Source organism: Acipenser ruthenus, chromosome 32 (genome assembly GCF_902713425.1).
Source record: "Acipenser ruthenus chromosome 32, fAciRut3.2 maternal haplotype, whole genome shotgun sequence".
NCBI lineage: Eukaryota > Metazoa > Chordata > Actinopteri > Acipenseriformes > Acipenseridae > Acipenser > Acipenser ruthenus.
The window spans coordinates 10,998,735-11,020,333 of record NC_081220.1 but is presented as its reverse complement, the minus strand read 5'-3'; the positions used below and the strand labels follow the sequence as shown (position 1 = coordinate 11,020,333).

General features: G+C 44.7%; 7 non-coding genes across 7 annotated transcripts; 4 read left to right on the top strand and 3 right to left on the bottom strand.

Moving 5' to 3' along the window:
* Nucleotides 1–4,104: 4,104 nt before the first annotated feature.
* On the bottom strand, nucleotides 4,105–4,310 carry LOC131703575 (small nucleolar RNA U3). The gene has a single exon (XR_009310015.1). It is a non-coding gene; the product is annotated as a small nucleolar RNA U3 (small nucleolar RNA).
* Nucleotides 4,311–7,133: 2,823 nt separating this feature from the next.
* trnak-cuu (transfer RNA lysine (anticodon CUU)) lies at nucleotides 7,134–7,206 on the top strand. The gene has a single exon. It is a non-coding gene; the product is annotated as a tRNA-Lys (tRNA).
* A 1,155-nt stretch (nucleotides 7,207–8,361) lies between these two features.
* On the bottom strand, nucleotides 8,362–8,567 carry LOC131703597 (small nucleolar RNA U3). Its single transcript, XR_009310036.1, has one exon. It is a non-coding gene; the product is annotated as a small nucleolar RNA U3 (small nucleolar RNA).
* A 2,824-nt stretch (nucleotides 8,568–11,391) lies between these two features.
* On the top strand, nucleotides 11,392–11,464 carry trnak-cuu (transfer RNA lysine (anticodon CUU)). Its single transcript has one exon. It is a non-coding gene; the product is annotated as a tRNA-Lys (tRNA).
* A 347-nt stretch (nucleotides 11,465–11,811) lies between these two features.
* trnal-caa (transfer RNA leucine (anticodon CAA)) lies at nucleotides 11,812–11,922 on the top strand. Its single transcript has 2 exons — nucleotides 11,812–11,849; nucleotides 11,877–11,922. It is a non-coding gene; the product is annotated as a tRNA-Leu (tRNA).
* A 716-nt stretch (nucleotides 11,923–12,638) lies between these two features.
* Nucleotides 12,639–12,844, bottom strand: LOC131703600 (small nucleolar RNA U3). The gene has a single exon (XR_009310039.1). It is a non-coding gene; the product is annotated as a small nucleolar RNA U3 (small nucleolar RNA).
* Nucleotides 12,845–21,470: 8,626 nt separating this feature from the next.
* Nucleotides 21,471–21,543, top strand: trnak-cuu (transfer RNA lysine (anticodon CUU)). The gene has a single exon. It is a non-coding gene; the product is annotated as a tRNA-Lys (tRNA).
* The last annotated feature ends 56 nt before the right edge of the window (nucleotides 21,544–21,599 follow it).

Genomic DNA, 21,599 nt, shown 5'->3' with positions numbered 1-21,599 from the left:
TTACTTTTTCCAGAGTAAGACCAAAAGGCAAACATCCAGGAAATAGTTAAACACTGCTACAGCGCTTGAACTGTCTCAACAAACGTTTAGCTCTAAAACGTGTACATTAAAAGTCTATTAACATCTTTAACACAATAATCTGTGTTCCAATAGCGGTTAATCCACATGGTGATCAATAAAGTGAATGCTGGCTTTGTTCACATATTAGCAAGACGTTTTCACGATTCACGCATATTCTGAACAAGCACACAGGAAAATAACTGCTTTATTGGCTCTGGTCTTGTATCGTCACCTTGATTACTGTCCGTAAGAAGTGGCATTAATCAGAAACCTAATTATGTAAGGTTCCCAATGCGCAAATACGCAGCATATTTAAACTTCTTCACAATCTTAAATCTTCCCACATGAATGTCAAATACGTACTGACAAGTACGGCCCTTTCCCAATGTAACACTCTGCTGTGTTTGAACACCAACGATGGCTTGGATATGACGTATTAAACCATGATACTATTGTTCCCACTTTCTTTATTACTACCAAATGTGCTTTTTGCGTCAGCCCTTGTGGCCTAATGGCTAAGGCACTGGCTTTCTAAGACATGGATTGTGGTTTCGAGTCCCATCTGGGGTGTGATTTTGTTATAGGAGGCTGTGTGGTCCAGTGGTTAAAGATAAAGGGCTTGTAACAGGAGGACCCCCGGTACAAATCCCACCTCAGCCACTGACTCATTGTGTGACCCTGAGCAAGTCACTTAACCTCCTTGTGCTCCGTTTTTCAGGTGAGATGTAAATGTAAGTGACTCTACAGCTGATGCATAGTTCACACACCCTAGTCTCTGTAAGTCGCCATGTATAATAAAAACGAACATAATTATGGTATGTTTTATTAGCATGAAATATTTTGTAGATCTTGTTATCTGCTAAGTCCGCTCACGCTAGCCAGAACGTGCTCGAGTGCTCTGGCAACAGCCATGAAGCAAGTCAATTTTTCAGTTCAAATGAATAACTACTTTGTTTTTGTGGATTAGGGTGTTTTTTGAAAAGATCAGTTAAATAGCTACGTATTTTGAAATAAAGATGTATTCATTATTATGAACGTTAACAAAAATTATATTGTATTTACATTTCCCACGTGTGCTTGCCTTCTACAAATCTGACAGTTTCAACAAAGGCATTTGACTTCGGTTCATTAGTTAGCCTATACTGCCATCTACAGCATTACTACTGGTTTCGTTTACTTCTTTTGGATATTTTCACAAATACTCGTGCAAGCATGTAGTCGTGGCCGAGTGGTTAAGGCGATGGACTAGAAACAAGGAGGGGGAAATTGAATAAAGCCAGCCAATAGCCATATTTTAGAAGCATGGGGTATTAGACCAACATATAGCAGCGATTACACTTCTCTTTAAGAGTGCTAGGTGATTGGAAACAGCTCTTCCCAGCAAGGGTTCAACAACAAAAGCCAGATTGTTAATACACACAAGTTTTAACAGTATTAGGGAACGTTAGCTGCAACATTACAGGTTTAACTATATTAGAGCAATTCAACAACAATACAAGTTTAGTTAATATAATTAGCAGCAACGTTCAGGTTTAGCAGCGGTGTAGCATAAGTAAACACAACCAAAAGGTGTGGGGACATTTACCTGCTGCTGGAACACTTTTAATCTAACAAAACAAAATTGATTAGACCGGGATTTAACCACACGTCTCAGAGCTTTATTCAACAGACTAGCTCTCGAATTATCCAACACTTTACTTTTGGAATATACTCACACGGCTGTAACACCGCAGACACAGAAACAGCGCGTCTCCAGAACACTCATCTACAGCAGCAGCACACCGAATCTCAGGTCCCACGCACCTGTCGGTACTTCCTCTCTCACCCCGCCTCAGAGAAATACACTTTCTCCCATCAGCCCGGCTAGCTCAGTCGGTAGAGCATGAGACTCTTAATCTCAGGGTCGTGTGTTCGAGCCCCACGTTGGGCGTCCTTTTTAAATACAAATTGTAGATATTTCTTCGAGGCAACGGAGCAATGTCTGATTCTGTTCACACTGTATAAAGTATTGCAACACAATTACTTATTGGTCATTGTCATATAACAATTGCTATTGTAAAATGCGTGCATCCTTTAAAGCTATACCGATATTGAAATAAAGAATCTTACTTTCGTGGGTTGGCTTCAATCTGTTTCTTTTTTTACACTTATCATTACATCATTCATGGAGCAAGTTAGTATGTGCGTAATAAACCCAATCGGGCCTTGATACAATAGACAACACTAGTCTGTGCTGAAATGAAATAATGCGGTTTTCTACTATAGCAAACACCGCTTGTCAGAATGGCCGAGTGGTCTAAGGCGCCAGACTCAAGGACGATTGTGTGTTCTGGTCTCCGAATGGAGGCGTTGGTTCAAATCCCACTTCTGCAGTTCACTTTTACTTATTTTTTAAATGAATAAATATGTTCATTTTACTATAGATTGTTTCAAGGAAATCAACAGCTGATACCAAACTCTTGTCAGCACTCAATACCATTTTAATTTCCATTTTAAATCGGACTAAAATAGCGTTCCTAACACAGATTGCATTTTTGTTGTAAACTGGCTACTTGTCGAAGTCACTGAAAAATATTTTGTGTAGAAACATGTGTTATTTTTACGCCCCTCTTGTCCCGCCGGCGGAACACGGAACTGCACGTAAATATTATATTTCATAACTCATTTTTAATATTATTACAAAAGCAAAAGAGAAAAAAGCTGACTCGATATCAAAATCGTTGTTTTCCTACGGTCAAACAGCGAAGGAATTTTTCGAATCCGTCATTTCACCGCTGAGATATCCCATTCGCAATGTGTCTAGTACCCCCATGCATTCAAAACAAAAGCAATCGACTAGCTTGCGTTTTGCTGCTGTGGTCTTACAACCTTCATGACGATGAAATCTCCCTGATCACGTTGTAGGGGAGGTCACAAGCGTTCCATTCATGCCTTTACTGTGTTTGTAACCCAATACATCACAGAGTAATTGATGTGCAAACAAACACGCCCACCTCTTGAATGAGATAAGGGAAAAAAAAAAAAAAAAACCTTTCAAAGGCAAATGCTTGTGGCAATGGCTAGCCTGTGAGGTGCCAGAAGATAACATCCCTTTTAGAACTTAGTATATCAATTGACATAAAGATTTACACAATGTTTATTTTTGGAGAGGTTTGGGACCCTTGGGCTTAGCTTTGTAAAAACTCCTGTAGAATTTGATCCCTTTGTTCAAACAGTTCCAAATTTTTACCCAGTATATTAGACATATTGGTGAAGCACTGGAAAAAAATCTGTCTCTTTTCATATGCTACAAGTTGAAAAAATGACTATAGAACATAAAAAAATGAAAAGCGTTTGTTGTTTTTTTATGTATTTTTTCTGGATATCTCCTTCCAGTGTGGTACTGAGTAAGACTTTTATCACACCTGAGGTTTTAGTCTTGATGCCCAAAGGGTTACCTTGAATTCAAGCCCTTAACCATGCCTGTGCTGTCTATACTTTGGAAGATATTGTGATTTATTTAAGGGCACAGCCTCCCAGGCGGAAATTGTCTGTGAGGGGCTGGGGTTTTGAGAGGTTAACTAAAGATTGTTTTAATATTTCAAATAACATATTACTTTGAAAAACATCTCCGACTACCACTGGATCGTGGTCTCAGGCTGGGATGCGGACCATTGAGAACACTATAAACGATCTATTAGTGGAAGTAGCTTACATGAGAAATGCCCTCGTTTAACATGCTAGGATGATCGACTTCGGTATTCTCCAACTGCTGTTTACATTTTCTAACACGTTATGAGGACGAATACAAAGGTTGACAGCTTCCTTGTAAGTGGGGGTAAGCACAAGTTATTTTCAGATGTAATGTCAATTTTAAACTCAATCTAGTCCTGCGTAGTGCAAAAGACATTGCTATATTTTTATATTAATCAAGCCCTATTTAAAGTGTTCTTAAATTGTTTTGACATTAGCAATGATCAATTTAAATGTGGTTATTGATTTAAACAACTGAACAATTGTGGGCTTGATGGTTTCTTTTTTCTACGTTTCTACCGGAATGAGATACACACTCAAAATGTGTCCCCTTCCTTCAGCAACCCCCGACTGAAGATTGAAGTGGTCATTCCTTGCAGCGAGTAGGTTCCCGATAACAACACTCATTGTCAGCTCGGTGCTGAGAAGAAAACACTGCCACTCCTCCTGGTGGATACCGAGACCAATCCCTTCAAAACGTGTTTCATTCTAGAAATGATCCTTGCAAATATAGTCTTAACTTTTATTAGCAGACCGTCGCCCCCAACTGGCAAGCTCTACTTCATATGAAACAATGACTGGGCAACAACGAGGTGTTACATTAACAATACAAACTAACTCGAGACAGCCAAGCCGTTAAAGCATACCTTAAGTTTGTCGCGTGATACAAAAGCAAGTATTGGCATTTTTGCATCGTCTGCCTCGTCAAACAAGCTCGAGCCACAGCACACAGCGCTGCTGCATCGGGACACAGATTGTGGATTTCTAAGCGACTGAATAAATGAGCTGAGACTACTTTTGAAAGAAATTGAAAACATACCTCTAGTCGAAATATTTGCTATTTAGTTAATTAAATTTTTTTTTTTTAATTTGCAATCACAGACTACATTGCCAAAATAAAAATAAAAAACAACTGACAATCTGATTTGCTCGTATCAAGCTGCGATGAAGCCTATGAGAATCCCTGGCACCATTAAAGGGGAATTAGCTCAAATGGTAGAGCGCTCTCTTAGCATGCGAGAAGTAGCGGGATCGATGCCCGCATTCTCCAAATAATTTTAAAGTATCTGCGTATTTTGTCCCGGCGCATTATGGAGATAAATACAAAGTGTGACAATTCTTTGTAACAGAGACGCCCACCATGCATGTGTATTTTAATGCACAGTCTGCTAATTTGTAATAATCCCCGGACTGAAAAACTGCACTGTGTGATATTTTGTAGGTCTTCTTATCTCCTATGTCACTAACGCTAGGCACAACGTGCCCGAGTGCTGTAGCAGCAGCCATGAAGCACGTTAGTTTTTCAGTAGAAATAAGGCTTTTGTGTATGGGTGTTTTGAAAAGATCAGTTAAAGAAAAACTCTTAGTTTTTCTCCCAAATGCGGTTTCTCAAAAAATGGTTTTGCCTACTTTTTATTATTATTATTACTTTTTCCAGAGTAAGACCAAAAGGCAAACATCCAGGAAATAATTAAACACTGCTACAGTGCTTGAACTGTCTCAACAAACGTTTAGCTCTAAAACGTGTACATTAAAAGTCTATTAACATCTTTAACACAATCATCTGTGTTCCAATAGCGGTTAATCCACATGGTGATCAATAAAGTGAATGCTGGCTTTGTTCACATATTAGCAAGACGTTTTCACGATTCACGCATATTCTGAACAAGCACACAGGAAAATAACTGTTTTATTGGCTCTGGTCTTGTATCGTCACCTTGATTACTGTCCGTAAAAAGTGGCATTAATCAGAAACCTAATTATGTAAGGTTCCCAATGCGCAAATACGCAGCATATTTAAACTTCTTCACAATCTTAAATCTTCCCACATGAATGTCAAATACGTACTGACAAGTACGGCCCTTTCCCAATGTAACACTCTGCTGTGTTTGAACACCAATGATGGCTTGGATTTGATGTATTAAACCACGATACTATTGTTCCCACTTTCTTTAGTACTACCAAATGTGTGATGCGTGTCAGCCCTTGTGGCCTAATGGCTAAGGCACTGGCCTCCTAAGCCAGGAATTGTGGGTTCGAGTCAAATCTGAGGTGTGATTTTGTTATAGGAGGCTGCGTGGTCCAGTGGTTAAAGATAAAGGGCTTGTAACCAGGAGGTCCCCCTGTACAAATCCCACCTCAGCCACTGACTCATTGTGTGACCCTGAGCAAGTCACTTAACTTTCTTGTGCTCCGTTTTCGGGTGAGATGTAACTGTAAGTGACTCTGCAGCTGATGCATAGTTCACACACCCTAGTCTCTGTAAGTCGCCATGTATAATAAAAACGAACATAATTATGGTATGTTTTATTAGCATGAAATATTTTGTAGATCTTGTTATCTGCTAAGTCCGCTCACGCTAGCCAGAACGTGCTCGAGTGCTCTGGCAACAGCCATGAAGCAAGTCCATTTTTCAGTTCAAATGAATAACTACTTTGTTTTTGTGGATGGGGGTGTTTTTTGAAAAGATCAGTTAAATAGCTACGTATTTTGAAATAAAGATGTATTCATTATTATGAACGTTAACAAAAATTATATTGTATTTACATTTCCCACGTGTGCTTGCCTTCTACAAATCTGACAGTTTCAACAAAGGCATTTGACTTCGGTTCATTAGTTAGCCTATACTGCCATCTAGAGCATTACTACTGGTTTCGTTTACTTCTTTTAGATATTTTCACAAATACTCGTGCAAGCATGTAGTCGTGGCCGAGTGGTTAAGGCGATGGACTAGAAACAAGGAGGGGGAAAATGAATAAAGCCAGCCAATAGCCATATTTTAAAAGCATGGGGTATTAGACCAACATATAGCAGCGATTACACTTCTCTTTAAGAGTGCTAGGTGATTGGAAACAGCTCTTCCCAGCAAGGGTTCAACAACAAAAGCCAGATTGTTAATACACACAAGTTTTAACAGTATTAGGGAACGTTAGCTGCAACATTACAGGTTTAACTATATTAGAGCAATTCAACAACAATACAAGTTTAGTTAATATAATTAGCAGCAACGTTCAGGTTTAGCAGCGGTGTAGCATAAGTAAACACAACCAAAAGGTGTGGGGACATTTACCTGCTGCTGGAACACTTTTAATCTAAGAAAACAAAATTGATGAGACGGGATTTAACCACACGTCTCAGAGCTTTATTCAACAGACTAGCTCTCGAATTATCCAACAGTTTACTTTTGGAATATACTCACACGGCTGTAACACCGCAGACACAGAAACAGCGCGTCTCCAGAACACTCATCTACAGCAGCAGCACACCGAATCTCAGGTCCCACGCACCTGTCGGTACTTCCTCTCTCACCCCGCCTCAGAGAAAAACACTTTCTCCCATCAGCCCGGCTAGCTCAGTCGGTAGAGCATGAGACTCTTAATCTCAGGGTCGTGGGTTCGAGCCCCACGTTGGGCGTCCTTTTTAAATACAAGTTGTAGATATTTCTTCGAGGCAACGGAGCAATGTCTGATTCTGTTCACACTGTATAAAGTATTGCAACACAATTACTTATTGGTCATTGTCATATAACAATTGCTATTGTAAAATGCGTGCATCCTTTAAAGCTATACCGATATTGAAATAAAGAATCTTACTTTCGTGGGTTGGCTTCAATCTGTTTCTTTTTTTACACTTGTCATTACATCATTCATGGAGCAAGTTAGTATGTGCGTAATAAACCCAATCGGGCCTTGATACAATAGACAACACTAGTCTGTGCTGAAATGAAATAATGCGGTTTTCTACTATAGCAAACACCGCTTGTCAGAATGGCCGAGTGGTCTAAGGCGCCAGACTCAAGGACGATTGTGTGTTCTGGTCTCCGAATGGAGGCGTTGGTTCAAATCCCACTTCTGCAGTTCACTTTTACTTATTTTTTAAATGAATAAATATGTTCATTTTACTATAGATTGTTTCAAGGAAATCAACAGCTGATACCAAACTCTTGTCAGCACTCAATACCATTTTAATTTCCATTTTAAATCGGACTAAAATAGCGTTCCTAACACAGATTGCATTTTTGTTGTAAACTGGCTACTTGTCGAAGTCACTGAAAAATATTTTGTGTAGAAACATGTGTTATTTAACTAAAGATTGTTTTAATATTTCAAATAATACATTACTTTGAAAAACATCTCCGACTGCCACTGGATCGTGGTCTCGGGCTGGGATGCGGACCATTGAGAACAGTACAAACGATCTATTAGTGGAAGTAACTTACATGAGAAATGCCCTCGTTTAACATGCTAGGATGATCGACTTCGGTATTCTCCAACTGCTGTTTACATTTTCTAACACGTTATGAGGACGAATACAAAGGTTGACAGCTTCCATGTAAGTGGGGGTAAGCACAAGTTATTTTCAGATGTAATGTCTATTTTAAACTCAATCTAGTCCTGCGTAGTTTAAAAGACATTGCTATATTTTTATATTAGTCAAGCCCTATTTAAAGTGTTCATAAATTGTTTTAACATTAGCAATGATCAATTTAAATGTGGTTATTGATTTAAACAACTGAACAATCGTGGGCTTGATGGTTTCTTTTTTCTACGTTTCTACCGGAATGAGATACACACTCAAAATGTGTCCCCTTCCTTCAGCAACCCCCGACTGAAGATTGAAGTGGTTATTCCTTGCAGCGAGTAGGTTCCCGATAACAACACTCATTGTCAGCTCGGTGCTGAGAAGAAAACACTGCCACTCCTCCTGGTGGATACCGAGACCAATCCCTTCAAAACGTGTTTCATTCTAGAAATGATCCTTGCAAATATAGTCTTAAATTTTATTAGCAGACCGTCGCCCCGAACTGGCAAGCTCTACTTCATATGAAACAATGACTGGGCAACAACGAGGTGTTACATTAACAATACAAACTAACTCGAGACAGCCAAGCCGTTAAAGCATACCTTAAGTTTGTCGCGTGATACAAAAGCAAGTATTGGCATTTTTGCATCGTCTGCCTCGTCAAACAAGCTCGAGCCACAGCACACAGCGCTGCTGCATCGGGACACAGATTGTGGATTTCTAAGCGACTGAATAAACGAACTGAGACTACTTTTGAAAGAAATTGAAAACATACCTCTAGTCGAAATATTTGCTATTTAGTTAATTAAATTATTTTTTTTTAATTTGCAATCACAGACTACATTGCCAAAATAAAAATAAAAAACAACTGACAATCTGATTTGCTCGTATCAAGCTGCGATGAAGCCTATGAGAATCCCTGGCACCATTAAAGGGGAATTAGCTCAAATGGTAGAGCGCTCGCTTAGCATGCGAGAAGTAGCGGGATCGATGCCCGCATTCTCCAAATAATTTTAAAGTATCTGCGTATTTTGTCCCGGCGCATTATGGAGATAAATACAAAGTGTGACAATTCTTTGTAACAGAGACGCCCACCATGCATGTGTATTTTAATGCACAGTCTGCTAATTTGTAATAATCCCCGGACTGAGAAACTGCACCGTGTGATATTTTGTAGGTCTTCTTATCTCCTATGTCACTAACGCTAGGCACAACGTGCCCGAGTGCTGTAGCAGCAGCCATGAAGCACGTTAGTTTTTCAGTAGAAATAAGGCTTTTGTGTATGGGTGTTTTGAAAAGATCAGTTAAAGAAAAACTCTTAGTTTTTCTCCCAAATGCGGTTTCTCAAAAAATGGTTTTGCCTACTTTTTATTATTATTATTACTTTTTCCAGAGTAAGACCAAAAGGCAAACATCCAGGAAATAATTAAACACTGCTACAGTGCTTGAACTGTCTCAACAAACGTTTAGCTCTAAAACGTGTACATTAAAAGTCTATTAACATCTTTAACACAATCATCTGTGTTCCAATAGCGGTTAATCCACATGGTGATCAATAAAGTGAATGCTGGCTTTGTTCACATATTAGCAAGACGTTTTCACGATTCACGCATATTCTGAACAAGCACACAGGAAAATAACTGTTTTATTGGCTCTGGTCTTGTATCGTCACCTTGATTACTGTCCGTAAGAAGTGGCATTAATCAGAAACCTAATTATGTAAGGTTCCCAATGCGCAAATACGCAGCATATTTAAACTTCTTCACAATCTTAAATCTTCCCACATGAATGTCAAATACGTACTGACAAGTACGGCCCTTTCCCAATGTAACACTCTGCTGTGTTTGAACACCAATGATGGCTTGGATTTGATGTATTAAACCACGATACTATTGTTCCCACTTTCTTTAGTACTACCAAATGTGTGATGCGTGTCAGCCCTTGTGGCCTAATGGCTAAGGCACTGGCCTCCTAAGCCAGGAATTGTGGGTTCGAGTCAAATCTGAGGTGTGATTTTGTTATAGGAGGCTGCGTGGTCCAGTGGTTAAAGATAAAGGGCTTGTAACGAGGAGGTCCCCCTGTACAAATCCCACCTCAGCCACTGACTCATTGTGTGACCCTGAGCAAGTCACTTAACTTTCTTGTGCTCCGTTTTCGGGTGAGATGTAACTGTAAGTGACTCTGCAGCTGATGCATAGTTCACACACCCTAGTCTCTGTAAGTCGCCATGTATAATAAAAACGAACATAATTATGGTATGTTTTATTAGCATGAAATATTTTGTAGATCTTGTTATCTGCTAAGTCCGCTCACGCTAGCCAGAACGTGCTCGAGTGCTCTGGCAACAGCCATGAAGCAAGTCCATTTTTCAGTTCAAATGAATAACTACTTTGTTTTTGTGGATGGGGGTGTTTTTTGAAAAGATCAGTTAAATAGCTACGTATTTTGAAATAAAGATGTATTCATTATTATGAACGTTAACAAAAATTATATTGTATTTACATTTCCCACGTGTGCTTGCCTTCTACAAATCTGACAGTTTCAACAAAGGCATTTGACTTCGGTTCATTAGTTAGCCTATACTGCCATCTAGAGCATTACTACTGGTTTCGTTTACTTCTTTTAGATATTTTCACAAATACTCGTGCAAGCATGTAGTCGTGGCCGAGTGGTTAAGGCGATGGACTAGAAACAAGGAGGGGGAAATTGAATAAAGCCAGCCAATAGCCATATTTCAAAAGCATGGGGTATTAGACCAACATATAGCAGCGATTACACTTCTCTTTAAGAGTGCTAGGTGATTGGAAACAGCTCTTCCCAGCAAGGGTTCAACAACAAAAGCCAGATTGTTAATACACACAAGTTTTAACAGTATTAGGGAACGTTAGCTGCAACATTACAGGTTTAACTATATTAGAGCAATTCAACAACAATACAAGTTTAGTTAATATAATTAGCAGCAACGTTCAGGTTTAGCAGCGGTGTAGCATAAGTAAACACAACCAAAAGGTGTGGGGACATTTACCTGCTGCTGGAACACTTTTAATCTAACAAAACAAAATTGATGAGACCGGGATTTAACCACACGTCTCAGAGCTTTATTCAACAGACTAGCTCTCGAATTATCCAACAGTTTACTTTTGGAATATACTCACACGGCTGTAACACCGCAGACACAGAAACAGCGCGTCTCCAGAACACTCATCTACAGCAGCAGCACACCGAATCTCAGGTCCCACGCACCTGTCGGTACTTCCTCTCTCACCCCGCCTCAGAGAAAAACACTTTCTCCCATCAGCCCGGCTAGCTCAGTCGGTAGAGCATGAGACTCTTAATCTCAGGGTCGTGGGTTCGAGCCCCACGTTGGGCGTCCTTTTTAAATACAAGTTGTAGATATTTCTTCGAGGCAACGGAGCAATGTCTGATTCTGTTCACACTGTATAAAGTATTGCAACACAATTACTTATTGGTCATTGTCATATAACAATTGCTATTGTAAAATGCGTGCATCCTTTAAAGCTATACCGATATTGAAATAAAGAATCTTACTTTCGTGGGTTGGCTTCAATCTGTTTCTTTTTTTACACTTGTCATTACATCATTCATGGAGCAAGTTAGTATGTGCGTAATAAACCCAATCGGGCCTTGATACAATAGACAACACTAGTCTGTGCTGAAATGAAATAATGCGGTTTTCTACTATAGCAAACGCCGCTTGTCAGAATGGCCTAGTGGTCTAAGGCGCCAGACTCAAGGACGCTGTCTTTCCAAAGAATTGTGTGTTCTTGTCTCCGAATGGAGGCGTGGGTTCAAATCCCACTTCTGACAGTTCACTTTTACTTATTTTTTAAATGAATCAATTTGTTCATTTTACTATAAAGGATTGTTTCAAGGAAATCAACAGCTGATACCAAACTCTTGTCAGCACTCAATACCATTTTCATTTCCATTTTAAATCGGACTAAAATAGCGTTCCTAACACAGATTTCATTTTTGTTGTAAACTGGCTACTTGTCGAAGTCACTGAAAAATATTTTGTGTAGAAACATGTGTTATTTAACTAAAGATTGTTTTAATATTTCAAATAACATATTACTTTGAAAAACATCTCCGACTGCCACTGGATCGTGGTCTCAGGCTGGGATGCGGACCATTGAGAACAGTATAAACGATCTATTAGTGGAAGTAGCTTACATGAGAAATGCCCTCGTTTAACATGCTAAGATGATCGACTTCGGTATTCTCCAACTGCTGTTTACATTTTCTAACACGTTATGAGGACGAATACAAAGGTTGACATCTTCCTTGTAAGTGGGGGTAAGCACAAGTTTTTTTCAGATGTAATGTCTATTTTAAACTCAATCTAGTCCTGCGTAGTGCAAAAGACATTGCTATATTTTTATATTAGTCAAGCCCTATTTAAAGTGTTCTTAAATTGTTTTGACATTAGCAATGATCAATTTAAATGTGGTTATTGATTTAAACAACTGAACAATTGTGGGCTTGATGGTTTCTTTTTTCTACGTTTCTACCGGAATGAGATACACACTCAAAATGTGTCCCCTTCCTTCAGCAACCCCCGACTGAAGATTGAAGTGGTCATTCCTTGCAGCGATTAGGTTCCCGATAACAACACTCATTGTCAGTTTGGTGCTGAAAAGAAAACACTGCCACTCCTCCTGGTGGATACCGAGACCAATCCCTTCAAAACATGTTTCATTCTAGAAATGATCCTTCCAAATATAGTCTTAACTTTTATAAGCAGACCTTCGCCCCCAACTGGCAAGCTCTACTTCATATGAAACAATGACTGGGCAACAACGAGGTGTTACATTAACAATACAAACTAACTCGAGACAGCCAAGCCGTTAAAGCATACCTTAAGTTTGTTGCGTGATACAAAAGCAAGTATTGGCATTTTTGCATTGTCTGCCTCGTCAAACAAGCTCAAGCCACAGCACACAACGCTGCTGCATCGGGACACAGATTGTGGATTTATAAGCGACTGAATAAACGAGCTGAGACTACTTTTTAAAGAAATTGAAAACATACCTCTAGTCGAAATATTTGCTATTTAGTTAATTCAATTTTTTTTAAAATTTGCAAATCACAGACTACATTGCCAAAATAATAATAAACAAACAAATCTGATTTGCTTCTATCAAGCTGCGATGAAGCCTATGAGAATCGGTGGCACTATTAAAGGGGAATTAGCTCAAATGGTAGAGAGCTCGCTTCGCATGAGAGAAGTAGCGGGATCGTTGCACGCATTCTCCAAATAATTTTAAAGTATCTGCGTATTTTGTCCCAGCGCATTATGGAGATAAATACAAAGTGTGACAATTCTTTGTAACAGAGACGCCCACCCTGCATGTGTATTTTAATGCACAGTCTGCTAATTTGAAATAATCCCCGGACTGAAAAACTGCAGCGCGTGATATTTTGTAGGTCTTCTTATCTCCTATGTCCGCTAACGCTAGGCACAACGTGACCGAATGCTGTAGCAGCAGCCATGAAGCAAGTTAGTTTTTCAGTAGAAATAAGGCTTTTGTGTATGGGTGTTTTGAAAAGATCAGTTAAATAGCTACGTATTTTGAAAAAAGGATGTATTCATTATTATGAACGTTGGCAGAAAGGATATTGTATTATTATTTCCCACGTGTGCTTGACTTGTACAAATCTGATAGAGTTTCAACAAAGGCATTTGACTTGGGTTCATTATTTAGCCTATACTGACATCTACAGCATTACTGCGGGTGTCGTTTGCTTCTTTTGACAATAATACGGCTGTTTTCACGGAAAACCGTGAGAGCATGTAGCCGTGGCTGAGTGGTTAATGAACAAACAGAGCTTTCAGAAATGGAATTCGAACCCACGCTTCCAGGGTAACTGTGATCTGAACGCAGCGCCATAGCTCGCTCAACCATCCTGAATTAGACATGTCTTTTTACAACATTGCAGTACACTGCTGAACCTCCGATGTCTGACGCTGCAGTAAATCAACTCGTGTGTGTGTGTACTTATTCTTTTTCTGTATATATGAAGGAGGGCGACCTGATTTGTCGCATTCTATATGGGATTGTAGCAGCCACACCCAGTGACACCCAGTGAGAGTCCTAATACCGACACTACTAAAAATTAATTAAAAGGTTTGGAATAGGAATGACAACAGAATGACAAAGGCAGAATAACAATTCACAAAGCTTTATTACAATGATCCATGATTCACATAAATCAGTTCAAATAACTAACAATAAAATGTATTAAAGTTGTACTAAAAACAAGGAGGGGAAATGGAATAAAGCCAGCCAATAGCCACATTTTAAAAGCATGGGGTATTAGACCAACATATAGCAGCGATTACACTTTTCTTTAAGAGTGCTAGGTGATTGGAAACAGCTCTTCACAGCAAGGGTACAACAACAAAAGCCAGATTGTTAATACACACACGTTTTAACAGTATTAGGGAACGTTAGCTGCAACATTACAGGTTTAACTATAATAGAGCAATTCAACAACAATACAAGATTAGTTAAGATAATTAGCAGCAACGTTCAGGTTTAGCAGCGGTGTAGCATAAGTAAACAGAACGATAGGTTGCGGATGCAACCCCGGTTCCCTGAAAGAGAAAATAACCATCAAGGTATGGGACATTGCCGTCAGGCAGTAGGGATTGGCTGAGCTTTATGTCAAAGCTGCCGATAGGCCTCCGCGCAAGCTGCCGTGTAAGCCCGCCCCCTTGGGAGCTTACTATACGCAGCGCGCGGAGAGTCACTTCCTCTTTTGCCCTTCAGGCCGTGAAGGCCTCCAGAGCGACCTCGCGGCTTGATGGTTATTTTCTCTTTCAGGGAACCGGGGTTGCATCCGCAACCTATGGTTCCCTTTCAAGTCGAAAATAACCATCAAGGTATGGGAACAGTGTACCCAAGCCGTCGCGAGGGAGGATTCTCGGCAGTAGGACAGACTTACGTCATAACGCAACTGCGTAGGCAGTACATCTACACATATGCGGAGCTGCGCCTCAGCGTCTATGCTCGCAATGACACCTGTCCCAAGGTGGAATAGTCACACCATATTGTACCTACTCTAGACGTCCGCAACCTGGATTCCAGCACATTTAGCCTGTAAAACCTCATGAAAGTATGCGGCGTAGCCCAACTGGCTGCCGCGCAAATATCAGACACCGGCACCCCTCGAAAGAGGGCCCAGGATGTCGCCATACCCCTGGTAGAATGCGCCTTCAACTGCCCTGGTGGAGGAAGGCCTGCAGATTCATACGCTAATTTAATAGCATCCACTATCCAGTGGGAAAGGCGCTGTTTAGACAGCGGCTGACCCAAAGATCTAGAACCATGGTATATGAACAACTGTTCTGTCTGCCTCACAGTCCTTGTGCGGTCAATATAACACCTCAATGCCCTCACAGGGCAGAGCATGTGTAACCGCTCTTCCTCTGGGGAAGAAAAAGGAGGAGGATGGAACGCCATCAACTCGACTGACTGGTTCATGTGGAACGGGGATATAACCTTTGGTAAAAAGGCCGGATTAGGGCGCATGGAGACCTTAGAACCGTCTCCTGCAAAACGAGTACAAGAAGGATGCACTGACAGTGCATGTAACTCGCTCACGCGTTTTGCTGATACCACAGCCAGCAAAAACGCAGTCTTAATAGATATGAGCTTCATATCCACGCTGTGGAGAGGCTCAAACGGCGCCTTGGCAAGGGCTTCCAGCACCACATCAAGGCTCCACAACGGTAAACTGGTCGTTCTTGGAGGCCGCAAGCGTCTTGCGCCTTTCAGAAACTGAGATGCCAAAAAATGGCAACCAGGTGATAACCCGTCAATGCGTACGTGGCAAGCCGAAATAGCGGCCAAATACACTTTAAGTGTAGAGGGAGACTTACCCTCGTCTAACAGCTTCTGCAGAAACTGTAATATCACTGCCATAGGGCAGGAGACCGGGTCATGGCCCTCAGCCAGACACCAACCCTGAAATAATTGCCACTTATACGTATATTGCGACCGAGTGGAGGGTGCCCTCGCACTTTGAATGGTCGATATAACCGCCGTCGAAAGCCCTAAGGCTGACAGGCGCTCCCGCTCAGGGGCCAAGCCCATAGCTGCATGAGCTTGGGGTTCGGATGCCATAGCCCTCCTTGGGCTTGGGACAACAGGTCCGCTCGCAGAGGGAGCTCCCTCGGGCGACCGTGCAACAACTGCACCAGACTCGTGAACCAAATCCTCCGAGGCCACCGAGGAGCGATCAGAATCACTGTCGCTTGCTCTACCCTGACCTTCTCCAAGAAGGCGGGGAGCATCGAAATCGGTGGAAATGCGTACAGGAGCCCTGGCGGCCATTCGTGAGCCAGTGCATCGACTCCTAGGGGGCTGTCGAGGTCCTTCACCGAGAACCATAGGGGGCAGTGCGTGGTCTCTCGTGAAGCGAAGAGATCGACTTGCGCTGTGCCGAACCAGTCCCAAATGCGCTCTACCACCCGAGGTTGAAGACGCCATTCGCCCGCAAGAGGACCTCCTCTGGACAGGAGATCCGCTGCGTAATTGACTCTGCCCGGCAGATGAACTGCACGCAGAGAGGCTAACCGCGGTTGAGCCCAGAGCAACAGCCGCATTACCATCCGGTGAAGACCTGGGGACCGCAATCCGCCCTGGCGATTGATATACGCCACTACTGTGGTGTTGTCTGACCGCACTAACACGTTCTTGTCTAGAAGCACTGGCAAGAAGTGCCGAAGGGCGAGGTCCACTGCTCTGAGTTCCAGAGCGTTGATGTGGGCTGACCTCCAGGGTCCTGACCACGCTCCACGGGTCCCTGTCCCGTTCCAGACTGCTCCCCAACCTTGGTTGGAAGCGTCGGTTGTGATAACTTCCCTTCGGAAGATGGGACCCAAGCGCACGCCCTGGCGGATGTTCGACTGAACTCTCCACCAGCGTAATGCTTCCCAGCAGGTTCGGGATACCCTCAGCCTGCGGTGCTTGTCTCTCCGCGGGTGAAACGCGAAGGCATTGAACCAGGCCTGCAGAGGTCTCTGGTGTAGTAAGCCCAAAGGAAGGGCTTGCAAGGCGGCAGCCATCAACCCCAGCATGCGCTGACAGAGCTCCATGCTGACTGTTTCTCTCAACCTGAATAGGGAGAGACACCGCTCTAATGAGGCAACTCTTTGTGTCGATAGGGTCGCTTCCATGGACACTGAGTCCAGATGCAGACCCAAAAACTCGGTCTGTTGGCTGGGCACGAGGCGGCTCTTGTCTGGATTGACCTTCAGACCTAGCCGCTGAAGATGGTCTGTAACCATCACTGTGTGCTGTGCCAACTGCTCCTTTGACTGCGCGCAGACGAGCCAGTCGTCCAGATAGTTCAGCAGTCGAATGCCTTGAACCCGCAAGGGGGCTAAAATGGCGTCCATACACTTCGAAAAGGTTCGAGGAGCTAGAGACAGGCCGAATGGCAGGACACAAAACTCGTAGACCCTGCTCTGAAATGCGAAACGTAGGTACTTCCTGTGACCCGGACAGATGGGAACGTGAAAGTACGCATCTGTGAGGTCTACGGTGGTAAACCAGTCACCCTGCCGGACAGACTGGACAATGTGCCTGTGCGTAAGCATCTTGAACGACAACACCCGTAGGTATTTGTTCAGTACACGCAGGTCTAGAATAGGGCGGAGCCCGCCGTCCTTCTTTGGCACAAGGAAGTATTTGGAGTAGAACCCCTGGTCGGTCAGAGCAGGGTCTACTAGTTGAATGGCACGCTTCTTGAGCAATGCCTGTATTTCTGCATTTAGAGCTGAGGACTGAACCGAGTCCTTCACTGCAGTTACCACCACTCCCCTGAAGGGGGGGGGTTTTAACCGGAATTGAAGGGTGTACCCGGTGATTATAGTTTTGCGCACCCAGATGTCATTGGTGCATTGTTGCCAGAACAGGAGCTGTGGAACAGTGTAGGGGTGGGTTAACGGCTGCCGGGGTTTCTCAGGGCTGCTTAGGCTGCGCTCGCTCACGAGGGGCCTGACCAGAGCCACGAGGACGTGGTCTGCTACCTCCTCTGGGGCGCCACCCTCCGCGCTGCGGTCTCGCAAATGCGGGTTGGCTGCGTGCTGCAAACCCCGAGGGGGCGGTTTTACTGCCCTGTGGGTGCGCCTGCTGCTGCGGCGGCACCCTGCGCCATTGGCGCTCCTGCGGCCGCCTTGGCTGGAAAGGCTTGCTTGGCCACATCTTAGCCAACTGCTGCGACGCCTCACGCGCCTTGACGGAGCGTTGCAGCATCTCCTCCACCGCTGGGCCAAACGTGTGCCCCGGGGATATAGGAGCATCTAACAACGGGGCCTTATCAGGCTCCTGTACCCTGGCCTGTGAGAGCCATAGCTGCCTCCTTGCTACTACTAGGGAAGCAATGCTCCTGCCCTGTGCTCGCGCATTTAGCTGAGCCAGCCTGACCAAAAGCTGTGCAACTGCACCCAGCTCGGTCCTGAGCCCGACGGGTGGGGACTCAGGCAGGTCGCGAATCAGCGCCGCCTGGTAGACTGTCAGGAGGCTGGCCACGTTGGACAGTCTAACTGCCTCTGTAGCCGCGGCATAACCCTTTTTTAGGTGGGCCTCCGTAATCCTACACTGCCTGTTAGGGCAGGAAGGGTCCTTAGCCAGCCCCGAAAGTGTCGGCGTCTTTACTAGCGCGGCGAACGTGGCGCCCACTGGCGGAAACCACGCCAGCCCAGCTTTGCTCGCCCCGTGCATGGTGAAGGCCGAAGCCTTGCGAGAAGTCGCAGGGGCGGAGGCCGGTGCTCCCCAGGTGGACTGCACCTCCTTAATAAAATCCGGGAATGCCGGGAGCATCCTGGACTGAAGGGGCGGAGCCGATGGCAATTCAAACAGAGAGCGACGTGTTGGCTCTGATGCGGGCCAGTCCACGCCTAGATGGCGGGCTGCCCTCTCCACCACTGACCAGATAGGGTCATTAGTATCCAGCACTTCAGGGTCGTCCTGCACAGAGTGCTGGGATGCCACCTCAGGCTCTGTGTCTTCAAAGAGCGGGTCTGCATCAGATGCGTCCCTTGAGACAGCATCGGCGTCCCACTCTACTTCCTGGGGAACTGGTGGAGGAACCATCGGCTGACTAGCGCTGGGTCCGGTAACCATCTCTGGGGCCCGAGGCGCCACGTTCGCTAGAGTCATGAGGAGGGATTGTTGTCCCATCATGAGCTCCATGAACTGCGACATCTTGGAGGTGAGCTCAGCCACCCCAGATGTGTCTTGATGCCGTCTACCCCTTCGAGGGGAGCGGGAGTGTCTTCTCCGGCGAGGCGATCGAGATCTGGATCGCGACTCTCGACGGGGGCGAGCCCCGCGAGAGGAGGGGCTGCGGGAACGTTCCCGAGCACGCCTAATTGGTGACCTTTGACCAGCTGTAAGCTGGGAAGATGGGCTCATAGGCTGAGACGTCGCCGGCAGCGACACGATAGACGATGGTGGGGCCGAGACGGTGTGGGACGAGCCCGAAGATGGGGAACAACCTCCCACCGCCTTCCTAGCTCTCTGGAGTAGGGTGCGTGTTTGAAACCCTGCACATAGCTGGCAGTATGCCCTGTCTGCCAGGGCAGATGCTGCATGGTCCGGCCCTAAACATGCGACACAGTCCTCATGAGGGTCGCTGGCAGGCAACTTGGCCTGACAGGTCACACAACGGTGGAACCCAGACATATTGACGTCAAAGACGAGAGCGAGGTGCGCGTCGTCGAGCACCGAAGCGCTGGGCACCAAGCGTCAAGCACCTGATGTGCGTGCGTCGAGCGTCGAGTGTCGAGGCGCCGAGCACCGAGCGTCGAGCGTCGAGCACCGAGGTGCGTTGAGGGTGCGTGCACCGAGCGTCGAGCGCCGAGCGTCGAGGCGCGTGCGTCGAGCGTCGAGGGTGCGTGCGTCGAGGCGCCAAGCGCCGAGCACCGAGCGTCGAGCACCGAAGCGTCGAGCGTCGAGCACCGAGCGTCGAGCACCGACGTTGATGGGAACGTGCACCGAGCGTCGAGCACCGAGCGTCGAGCACCGACGTTGATGGGAACGTGCACCGAGCGTCGAGCACCGAGCGCCGAAGCGTCGAGCGTCGAGCACTGAGCCCCAAGTGCAGAAGCACTAAGCACCAAGCGCAGAAGCGCTGCACAAAGCGCCGAAGCGCTGCACCAAGCGCACAAGCGCTGACACCAAAAGCGCCGGAGCGCGAGCGCCGGAGCGCGAGTGCCGAGCGTGGAACGCAAGCACAGACGCCTAAGCGTCAGCTGACCCGCCAAGCGGAGACGCAAAGTGCTGGTACAGTGTCTGGTGCTGTGCAATACCTACCTGAAGGTGCTGGGGATTTTGCACGTTGGTGGTTGTCTTCCTCTGTATAGTGAAGGGAAAACTTTTTTTTTTTTTTTTGTGGACGCTGCAGAAGGTAAGGGAGTGTAGTGCAATACCACGTGGCGGGAACGCGCCGCGGGGGGGGGAACACTGCAGAGCAGACTACCCGCACACACACACGGTCTAGCCTAAGCTAGACCGAGGATGCAATTGCGCGTGGCCAAGGCCAACGCAACACGCGTCCGACACACAATGTAATATATAATAAATATATAATTACACAATAATACGATATATATAGAATATATATATATAAAAAACCCACACAGTAAATAATAAAAGAAAGACGGGGAGACCACGAAGAACGCAATGCCGAAGCAAAGCGAAAAGGAATATATAATGTAAACACAAAATATATCCTAAAATAATACAAATACACAATAATAACAATAATAACTGAAATAAACTCGGAGAAGGGGAAAAACCAGCTTCTCAAGCCTAAGCTTAGTGAGTACAATCAGTTAAATTAGCTCTAAGTCCTACCGCTACTGATGCTGAAGGCAAAAGAGGAAGTGACTCTCCGCGCGCTGCGTATAGTAAGCTCCCAGGGGGGTGGGCTTACACGGCAGCTTGCGCGGAGGCCTATCGGCAGCTTTGACATAAAGCTCAGCCAATCCCTACTGCCTGACGGCAATGTCCCATACCTTGATGGTTATTTTCGACTTGAAAGGGAACCAAAAGGTGTGGGGACATTTACCTGCTGCTGGAACACTTTTAATCTAACAAAACAAAATTGATGAGACCGGGATTTAACCACACGTCTCAGAGCTTTATTCAACAGACTAGCTCTCGAATTATCCAACACTTTGCTTTTGGAATATACTCACACGGCTGTAACACCGCAGACACAGACAAAGCGCGTCTCCAGAACACTCATCTACAGCAGCAGCACACCGAATCTCAGGTCCCACGCACCTGTCGGTACTTCCTCTCTCACCCCGCCTCAAAGAAAGAAACTTTCTCCCGACAGCCCGGCTAGCTCAGTCGGTAGAGCATGAGACTCTTAATCTCAGGGTCGTGGGTTCGAGCCCCACGTTGGGCGTCCTTTTTAAATACAAATTGTAGATGTTTCTTCGAGGCAACGGAGCAATGTCTGAT